Source organism: Peromyscus leucopus, chromosome 5, assembly GCF_004664715.2.
Source record: "Peromyscus leucopus breed LL Stock chromosome 5, UCI_PerLeu_2.1, whole genome shotgun sequence".
Classification (NCBI taxonomy): Eukaryota; Metazoa; Chordata; class Mammalia; order Rodentia; family Cricetidae; genus Peromyscus; species Peromyscus leucopus.
The window spans coordinates 115,952,039-115,961,569 of NC_051067.1; the positions used below are offsets into that span (position 1 = coordinate 115,952,039).

The following is a 9,531-nucleotide window of genomic DNA, read 5'->3' on the forward strand; positions in this document are numbered from 1 at the left end:
GGTGGCATGTGCCTATCATCCCCTGGAAAGGCTGAGTAGAAGGAGCCAAGAAAACTTCAAGCCATCCTGGGCTGGCCTAATAGAAAGAGCCTGCCTTTAAAGTATAAGAACAAAACACAGAACCAGAATTTTCTGCTATGAATTTGTACATTCTGTCAGATATTTTTGTTTTTGTGCCCACTCCAAACTCTCATAGCTTTGCCTTTCATCTGGATAAATTGTTCTCCCTGACTTCTGTTAGCCTTTTATTTCTTTTTTTCTTTTAAGTCGTGCTTCATGATGAATTTTGAGCTGGGACCTCTTACACACTAAAAACAAGCTATACCACTGAGGTACCTGAGTTACTTTAATCATTATAGTTCAAGTCTTCAAAGTCAAATAATTAGTTTATTTTTGTCCTTAGAAAACTACAGGATGGCGGGGGAGATGGCTGGGTAGATAAAGCACTGGCCACATAAGCGTGGATACTGGAGTTCAGATCCCCAGAAACCATGTCAAACCCACACAGACGACACGGCAGACGAACATCTCCAAATCTAGTACTTGGGAATCAGAGACAGAGAGGTCTGGCTGGCTACCTCTCAGGGTTCATCTACAGTCCCTGACTGAGCTCTGGGTTCATCTACAGACCCTGCCTCAATAAATAAAGAAGAGAGCAGTAAAGAAAGGTATTGGATGTCAACTTCAGACCTACACACACACACACACACACACACACACATGTGCACGCAAACCCACATAACACACACATATACTTACACAAAAAAAGTAAACTACAATTAAACTTTTAAGAATCTAAATTTGAAATCCTGTGTCTTACAGGCTCATTTGTTAGACACCAGCCCTCTGCCTGTGGGAGGAGTGTTTATAGGGCTGCCCGGAGGTGGCTGAAACTAAGAGCATTGGATTTTAGGGTTTATGATCTTTGAACATATATTCCCTGAGCGTGGTAGTCATCTGACATATTAAATACCTCCTCTCAAGTACATAGCCCTTCTTTCTCATAATTCATTTAACCAATTGCCTTTTGCCAGACATTTAGTGGTCTCCAATTCCTCAAGATTGTAAGTAATGCTGTATCTGCCTTCCTTATGATATATCTTTGTCTATCTGTGTAATTACTTCTGTAGGATCAGTTTCTGGAAGCAGAACTGCTATGTCAAAGGGTATGCACATGTAAAATCTGATGCCTTCCCCCAAACCACTTACTAGTTTACTTTTTTCTATTTTCTGGAAAATATATAATGTCTATCTTTCTTGTGCTTTGGGATTAGGTCACTGGTTTGACATGAACAGACTTGAAATCACAGTGCTTGGACCTCTTCTTCATAGTTAACACTGTATAAAGCCAAGAACGGAGATTTCAGGGCCTTGACTGTTACCAGGTCCTAGTCTACTACCCCTGATCTCTACCAAAACAAACCAGAGACCAGACATTAGAGAACATGATTTTATTCAAGAATTCAGGAAATGAGGTGAAGACTCTCCATCTCAAAAAAAAAAAAATCTCCATTTTCTAAAGGAAAATGGTTTCAGGGCCTTCAGGGGGCGAGGGTGGGAGATAGCTGAGCTTGGGAGTGATTTCCCCCTCCCCAACATGTTCTTAGATCAGCAATATGGAGGGCATGCTCTATCTTTTTTTGAAAATCATTTCTGGTCTCACCTCCTGTGGCACTGCTAATACACTAATTTTGCAGGTGAAGACATATAAAAAGAATAAAGAAAGGGGGTGTCATGGTGTCCCCTCTTAATATTTAAAATGCTACATGAAAGAATAGTTACAGATTAGATAGACAAAAGGGAGGAAGGCAGGATAGCTGGGCTCTGCTGAGCCCCATCCTCCTGGTAAAACATGGCTGTTTTTATAAATTCATGATTTAAGTGAGAGGAGGCACACAGTTCCCCTACTTCCACAAATGATGTAATTGAGTTCCGCACATTTGGAGAAATCACAAAGGGTTAGCATGTCTGGAGTGCAATGGATGAGCTTTCCTTGTGGAAAAACCACCACTTTCATGATCATATCTCCCACGTCAGGTATTATAAATTCATTTTTATTCTCTTTTCCCTAAGTTCTTTTTAATCTGTTCTCTTACATGATCACTGCCCAAAAGAATGATATCAAAGTCACATCTCTGGGCTGGGATAGAGAGATGACATTCTGAACTGACAGAAGGTCATAAGATAACTATCTAGGCCCGGCTTTCAGGTAAGGAACAAAGACTTACCATTGTCCTCTCCCTTAGGAGTTAATCTAAACGGACCTGTCAATCACCTGAACAAGAAAACGCCCCTCAGGAAATCTGTCTGTTCTAGTAACTTTAGAAATAGTACAATGCCTACCAAAACATGCAGGCTAGCACACTGGTCTTTCTGGCCACTGTCCATACTCACCTGTTGAGAGTGTGTCCCTTGGTAATAGTCCCTTTGGTCATGGTCCACGCTCATCCCTTGACAGAGCTCCACTTTATATTATAATAACCCCTGCCTGTCTTCTATTACACGGTACACTCTGTGTACAGTCACCTCTGAATTCTTCCTATAGAGACCACAGGGACCAGGGAATTAAAGGGAGCCCAGGACATAATCCCAGTAACAGTGACAGTGTACTGGCTGGGCTGCTGTAGACGGCAATGGGTGGGATCAATCAAAACTCACACAGGCAGAGTCCTCCTGTAGGAGTCTGTATCACTGAGTCGGTCCCGCCTGCACACCAGTACTCACTCTCGGTGTGTTCTTTCTCCCACGTGCACACAAAGAAGCACTATGTGTGCAGGCCTAAAAAGGCAGCCTAAAGGTATTCAAATTAACCAGGGGAAAATGGCTTTGAGGACATAAACTATAGCAGAATTTCATCTGGTAAAAGCAAACTACATGAACATGAAGGTATATTAATACTTAAATGAAAAGTAAGGAGGTGTTCCCTGGTGAGAGAATAAACACCCCACACACAATCAGCTTCGGACCCCAACTCCTGGGTCTCTGGTCACCCACAGTTCTGTAAGTGAAAACCTGTGCCAGGTGAAGGGGGAAGTATTACCAGTGCCCCTCCTTAGAATTCGAAATAGTTTGTACAAAGGGCTTGGTCGGCACTTGATAATACCTTTTGATGAAGCTCTCCCAGGCACGGACAAACCCTCCTTTGATAAAGAGAAAACCTCAAGAGAACAGCCTGTCACCAGAAGGTAGAGAAAAGTATGACACATCTGAAGACAGGAGGAGAAGCAGCAGCCACCTCCTCACTGAGGCACTCATGTATCCCAGGAGCTCCTCCCTCAATGCAGTTACTTACAGATGCTCAGTGTTGAACCTGCTGCTTCCTGAATTCCTTTCCCTCTCCATCTCTCCTTTTTGGATACTAGCCAATAGCGTAAGACTGCTTGCCTTAATACCCTTGGCACTCCATCCTGCCACCCTGCTCCCCACACTCCAGGCAGCTGCTGACAGGCTGCCTCTGCTCGTCCTGTTTTGCTTGCTTGACCCCGCTTCATAAAGCATCAGTTTTTTTCTCTTTCTCTGATCCAGCTCCCTCTCCCTGGCAGCTGCCAAGCATCTCCAGCTTCCTCCCCTGTTGTTCTGGTGGGTTCTCTCTCTCTCTCTCTCTCTCTCTCTCTCTCTCTCTCTCTCTCTCTCTCTCTCTCTCTCACACACACACACACACACACACACACACACACATACACACACACACAAACTCCAATCAATTTGTCCTCAAGTTGGTTGCTAAATCTATTTTTAAATTCCTTGATGTATAAGACAAAAAAGCTGGAAGAGGAATTGTGTGTTCCAAGCAACAGTTACTTCTGAGAAGAGGGAGACTGGACCCAGTTGGAGCCTGAGATGAAGGGATAATTCAATCTAGGGTTTAAGGACTTCTGTATTAGGTGTGCATTTCCTACTAAGATTATGTTTGTATTTTTGAAGCAAAAGTGATAATTAATTAAAATTAAATCAGATTCTGGTGCATTTTTAAAGTTGTCTTTAGTACTCCATTATCACCTGTCATAGCTGTGCTTCAGGGTCGTTACATCAGAAAGGAGCTGGCTGCTTTCTCTCTCACTGCTCTGCTCCAATTCACACTGGTTGCTTCTGTCTCTGTTGTTATAAAGGCCCAACAACCAGGTCTGTGTGGTGCACACTTATGATTATAAAACTGAAGTCTGTTGTGAGAAGAAGACAATCATTGTCAAAGATTTTTTTAAAAAACAACAACAGAAAAAAACAGCATAAAAAGGGGAGGCTGCGGGGGGGGGGGGACCTACTGTTACAAATTTTTCACCAAAGGAAAAAGAAATACAACCCCTCTCACAACACACACACACACACACACACACACACACACACACACACTTAGCTAACACACACCTTTCTATGGCAGTGATTTTTCCCCATACTTATTTCTGTACATAATTACAGTCCCTCTTTTTCTTTTAGGTGTAACATGATCATCATATGGTCATTTTGGATTAGAGATAGCCCTGGACCAGTAACCATGACGATAAACTAAGTAGAGCGATACAATGAGTGGTATATGTATATGACAATGGTAATAGAGCTATTGACACTTTATAATAGGGGATGAGAAGATGAGAAGGTTACAGGATCCTCACCCGAGATTCTAGCGATTTCTCCCTCCTGCCAGTCAGCTCCCTCTTAGGTTTTGATGTGGCCAGGTAGTGGCTCAAGAGGATGCTGGGACGGATTGCTGGGGGCTAGAGGATTCGTTAGAACAGCTATTAAGGCCATAGACAGACAGACAGATAGAGGGCAAAAGTATGGCAGAGGCTCTGAGGAGAATGGTTCAGACAGCATGGTGGGGTCTGTGAAGAGAATCAGAGCCCATGTGGCGAGGAGGGAGCCTCTTCTTCTGCCCTTTTGGAACGTGGGAGGTTCACAGCAAGAACCTGCAGTCAGGCTCTCTGGTTCCCAGCAGGAGACAGGGAAGGGGTGGGGAGTGGGAGGTGTGGGTATCAATAATACCGATACCCCTTTGATGCTAACTCACTTCCCGGGTGGGCGTGGCATCACAAACTGTCTGACTCAGAATCCATAGACAATGTCACCATGGTATTCCTGTCAGAATCTGTGAGAGGGGCAGAGCTACTGCAAACCAGCAGGTAGATTCTCAGGTCACAGTTTTACACTCCTCACCAGCAAGCGATCTCTGGAAATGTTACAGACGACAGGAAATGGGAAATGAACTGAATGTAGAGCTTCATGATGCTGCTTCCATGCACTCATCGTGTACAGTGGGGTAGAACTCAGCAATGATGACCTGATGAGCTGTTTCTTCGAGGAGGCTCTCCCCCAAGCTCCCGTAAGTAACTCCAGCAAACTCACTGGTTCACCAGGTTGAAACCTGGGTAGAATCATTACTTTGGTCTATTGTTGATACCCAATCTGGGGTGACCAGACGTTTGTTCATATACAACAGTGAATATGAAGAATTTGATGACCAAAGAAAGAATGTATACAACTGAACAAATCTGTATTTAGAAACAAAAAGAAATAAACAAAAGAACTTCAGAGTACTGGGTATCACATAAGCAGCCAAGTTTGCCACTATGACAAAAGGAAGTTTTCATCCCCTGTGATCTGTACCCTCCCCTTCAGACTTTTTTTTTCTTTTTTTTCTTTTTTTTTTTTTTTTTGGTTTTTTGAGACAGGGTTTCTCTGTGTAGCTGTCCTGGAACTCACTCTGTAGCCCAGGCTGCCCTCGAACTCACAGAGATCCACCTGTCTCTGCCTCCCAAGTGCTGGGATTAAAGGCGTGCGCCACCACTGCCCGGCTCAAACTTTTTAAAAAGCACTTATAATAAATTTATAGTAAGTTTAGACCTCAAGATAAATCTTACAAAAAATACTTCCCCAGAAAAATCCAGTTATAGTTCAGCCAATGTGGGTTGTGTCAGAGTAACTTACTGATGAATACAAGCGAATGTGTCTGTCAAGGTTTGGGGAAGACTCTGCTCCAAATAGACCCACAGATTACCAAGTTCCACAAGAGAACCTGAAGAACTCCACATTCACTCTGAAAGAGTGTAAAATTTGATAAATCATGAAATGAGTACACTGTCTCAAGGATTTATCAAAAGCATGGGACTATGCCCTTTGTCCCATTCCCATCCCCAAGAAGTAACCATTTAAACCCAGGCTTGACTAGCATTGGGGCTTCTCCCAACGCTGTTTCCTTTCCATTGCTGTGATGAAACATCCTGACAATAAGCAACCCAGGGAAGAAAGACGTTCATTTGGATTACAATTCCAAGTTATAGTCTATCATTTAGGAAAGCCAAGACAGGAACTGAAGCAGCTCATCATATCACACACAGTCAAGAGCAGGGAAGAATAAACACATGCTCACTTGCAGGCTGGCTTGCCGGCTGGCTGGCTGGCTGGCTTTCTGACTATACTTGGCCACCACTTCTCATTTCCCTTTTATACAGTTCAGGGCCCAGCCCTTGAAGTAGCAGGTGTGTCTTCCTATATCTACTAGCAATCATGACAATCCTCAACATAATCTAGAGACTTCTTCATTAAGCCTATTCCCAGGTGACTCTAGGTTGTGTCAAGTTGACATTTAAAACTGCACAGGGCTGGTCACACAGAAGTTTAAACCAGGACAATTAACTCCATCATAAGGTTGGCCAAAAATCTTTTTCTTCACCAAAGTCTACAATAAGAAGGTGGCTTGATAAAGACAGGAATTTGCATTGAGCAAAGAACTCACTTCTTCAAGGCATGCAAGTCGCACAAGTGAGTAAGTGAGGGTCAAGATCATACAGAAAGGCATTCTGGAGGTATCATAGTCCAGATCCCATCACTTCTCTGAGCACACTCACCTGCAGTAGTCTCTTTCTTCAATAAAAAAAACGGCAACCCTCCTGCAGAGCCTGTCTGTAAATATCTAACACCCTAACAGACTCCCCAGGTGCCTAGATTCCAAGAAAATGAAAAGCATCATGCTCATTTACCTCAGGAAAGTTCACAGGACACCTGAGGGCTACCAACATATCACAACTAGATTGTGATAAAGTGCCATGACCAAGGAAACTCACAGAAGAAAGAGTTGATTCCAGAGGGCTAGAGTCCATCATGGTACAGAGGCATGACATCAGGTGCCTGGAGCAGGAAACTGAGAATTCAAGTCTTGAAGTACAAGCACAAAACAGAAAGAGTGAAGTATAGGTGGGATGGCGCTATAAACACTTGAAGCCCATCCCCAGTGACATACTTCTTCCTGTAAGACCCCACCTCCCAAAGGTTCCGAAACCTCCAAATAGGTACCCAATGTTCAAACCTGAGTCTACAGAGGGCATTTTCATTCAAACTACAACACCTCTTCTCTCTACATCCTTGGAGTCATACACCTACACCCATATTCCTTCCCTGAATCCCCTCCCCTCCTCCCTGCTGCCCAGCAATCAAGGACTGTCCCAGAGTGTGCTACAGCTGCTGCGTGTCTCTATAAATTACCCAGGGACTTAAAAACCTGGAACCACACTGCAAGTGTACTCTGAATCCTGATGTCAACCAACATCAGCCCCCAAATCTCCTCCCCTAGAGGACAAACTTCTCAGACTCTTGGAAGAGCAGCAGCTAAAACCATCAAGCCCAGAACACAGGCAAGGATCCAGCACAGCTAGAAAAGGAAGACCCACATCAGGAAGCAGAAACCCATGCTCTTACAACTAAATAAACCAACACTGAGATCCAGAGTAGCAGCCTAAGGTTAAAGTTTGAAATGGAAACTAGAGAGTCCCTTCAGGACTCCAGCCAGGCTAGTGAGTGTTAATCACCATAAAATAATTGTCTTTGTAGTTCTGACTCACTAACAAAGCCTAACATGGACAGTGAAATGAGGAGGGTAAGAAAAGTCCTAAAAACAACCCACCTCCACCCTAATCACAGGTAAATCTGGGAGAATTCAAGGCCGATCACCAATGGAAACTAGTCACAGGAAAAGCAAAATGCATACCCAGCTCAATTGCTGACCGGGCAGACCCCTGGCCCCTTAATAAAAGTCTACCAGAAAAAGAGTGTCTTCTTTTTTTTTCCCCCTTGCTGTTGTTGCCACAGTTACCTGACAAAAGCCCCTTGAGGAAGGATTGAAGTTTAAGGGTGTAGTCCATCATGGCAAGGGAGGCAGAGCAGCAGGAGCAGGAGGGAGCTGGACACAAGAAAAGAGAGAAGAATGCCCATGCAATGGTACCACCCACACTCAGGACAAGGTTTTCATCTTCAGTTCAGTTTCTGTTGCAGAGCCCTCATGGACAGAGCCCTTGTGGACAGAGCCCTCATGGACAGAGCCCTTGTGTAGTTGGAAGTTTTCCTGTGTCCTGTCTGGCCTGCAGTCAGGACAAATCTCTCCCACTCGCATCCCCAAGTAAACACACAGAGGCTTATATTAATTATAACCAGTCAGTCATTAGCTCAGGCTTATTACTAATTAGCTCTTACACTTAAATTAACCCATAATTTTTATCTACGTTTAGCCACGTGGCTTGGTACCTTTCCTGAGTTCTGCCTTGTCATCTTGCCTCTTCTGTGTCTGGCTGGTGACTCCTGACTCAGCCCTTCTTCTTCCCAGAATTCTCCTCCTCTGTTTGTTCTACCTATACTTCCTGCCTGGCTACTGGCCAATCAGCATATTATTAAACCAGTGTACAAAAGCATTATCCCACAGCACCCTTGAGACCAGAACTTTCACAGACAGAACCCTGTGGTCAGAACTCTCATGGGCAGAGTCAGAGGTTGTGTTTCATGCTGGTTCTGATCCAGTCAGGATGACAATGAAGACTAACCACAACAAATAAGTATACCCATTTCCAGATTCATGCCCGTCTATTTGGCTTTTACTGTCCTTAACATGATGTTTGCCTTTGTATAGAAAGTAAGGTGTCATGCCCCTCCCCACCCCACCCCAAAAAAAAAACTAAACTAAAAGGAAATTCTGTCATGGAACAAATGAGTCTGAGTTGAGGATATAGATCAGTGTCGGAGTTTCTACCTAACATGTCTGGAGGGGATAAGTTTGTGTTCTTGACACTGGACACCAAGACAGGAAGAAAGAGGTTAGAAGGAAAAGGAAGAGAGGGGAGGGAGGAGGAAAGGGAGGGGACTCAGTGTCAGTCATGGGGACACATACTTATAATTCCAGTCTTAGAAAGCAGAGGAACCATGTATTCAAGGCCAGCCTGGGCTATATAGTAATAAGACCTTACCCAACACATAAACAAATGAAAGAATGATGTTCAAAGATAAATTAATTGTACAGATAGCAGATAAATAATTAAGAAGATAAAAATAAATATATATACTAATTTATTATACACATATGCTACTTTGTTACATGTTATACTGATTAATTAAAATCTGTAGTAGAAAGGGCATGAAATCAGCATCAGAGAAAAGAAGAAGTGTCAGATGCCCATTCTATAAGGGGAAAGTCAGAGATTAAGTTCTGATATGCTCATCAGAAGACCCTGTGTAGTAGACATGGTGAGCTGAAAAGAAGTTATCCCAAACTGA

At 43.5% G+C, this 9,531-nt stretch overlaps 1 non-coding gene across 1 annotated transcript; it reads right to left on the bottom strand.

The window, feature by feature from the left end:
• Nucleotides 1-1,885: 1,885 nt before the first annotated feature.
• Nucleotides 1,886-2,044, bottom strand: LOC114693500. Its single transcript, XR_003734561.1, has one exon. It is a non-coding gene; the product is annotated as a U1 spliceosomal RNA (small nuclear RNA).
• Nucleotides 2,045-9,531: the final 7,487 nt, after the last annotated feature.